The sequence below is a fragment of the Choloepus didactylus genome (genome assembly GCF_015220235.1).
Source record: "Choloepus didactylus isolate mChoDid1 chromosome Y unlocalized genomic scaffold, mChoDid1.pri SUPER_Y_unloc5, whole genome shotgun sequence".
Taxonomy (NCBI): domain Eukaryota; kingdom Metazoa; phylum Chordata; class Mammalia; order Pilosa; family Megalonychidae; genus Choloepus; species Choloepus didactylus.
The window spans coordinates 104,541-105,703 of record NW_023637627.1 but is presented as its reverse complement, the minus strand read 5'-3'; the positions used below and the strand labels follow the sequence as shown (position 1 = coordinate 105,703).

At 50.1% G+C, this 1,163-nt stretch overlaps 1 pseudogene; it reads right to left on the bottom strand.

Annotated features, from left to right (window-relative positions):
- Nucleotides 1-240: 240 nt before the first annotated feature.
- Nucleotides 241-751, bottom strand: LOC119525969 (annotated as a pseudogene).
- Between the last annotated feature and the right edge of the window lie 412 nt (nt 752-1,163).

Genomic DNA, 1,163 nt, shown 5'->3' with positions numbered 1-1,163 from the left:
TGTTTTTCCTTGGTTAGGGTGTTTCTAAATATTTTCCTTCTAACTTTAAACATCGACGTAAGTAGGTCTTCTGAAACTCTGGACCACTCACAAGCCACTGGCAACTGAAACAAGTAACCTTCCCTCCAACTCCTCAGAGAAACAAGTATGTGAAAAATGGGCCCTCTGACATTTCATCTGAATATGGTTTCATTTCTTTAACTTGCAGAGTTAATACAGTAAGAAGAAAAAGACAAAAATCTACCAACTAGGCTGCGCTGCCATCCTCTCCATGTAGTCTTTAGCCATGTCTCGGGCTTCAATGTTCTCAGGATACAGCACACAGAACATTGCCAAAGCACCCAGGTTGTTTCCATAGATTTCGTTCCAGCGGGCGCTGTACTCTTTGGGATCCCAGGGAGGAAGATACTCCAGGGGCTGGAGAGCATGGTGTGCACAGCCTCGGTGAGGAGGGCAGCAATGTGCTCGTGTGTGCTGGCTGCACGGAGCTGTAGCTCCGCCACCTCAGCCCTGGAGAAGTACAGCATTGGGTGGCTGTCGTAGTTGGCATTGGTGAAGGGAATCATGACTTCTGGGTTCTCCTTGGTGATGTATGCTGACACAAAGCAAAAGAGATATATGAAAAACACACTGGGAGCCCTCCGTGTGTGAGTCCTCATCGTGGCATCAGATCTCCAAATCTCCAAGGAAGCCAAACCATCTTCGGAAGATCCGCTCCCCGCCGCGCCTTCGTCCTCTCCGGCGTTGCCGCCCCAGCCGCGGGCTCTGCTCTCGAGCCCCTTCCCCGCCCCCCTCAATCCAGGGCGCCAGGGTCCCCGGCACGGAACCCTTAGCGCGCCCGCCGCGCCTGGGTGCCCTGGGCGCCGCACCCCAGGACGCGCAGCTGCAGCCTCGGGCGGCGTCTGTTCATTCCTTTTTAATGCTGAGTTAATATTCCATTGTATGTATATATTTATTTTGTTTATCCATTCATTGGTTGATGAACAACTTGGATTGTGCCCATCTTTTGGCAATTATGAATAATGCTGCTATGAACATCAGTGTGCAAATATCTGTTCATGTCCCTGTTTCCAGTTCTTTTGGGTGTATACCTAGTAGTAGGATGGCCAGGTCATATGGTAATTCTGTAGTTAGTTTTCTGAAGAACTGCCACACTGTCTTCC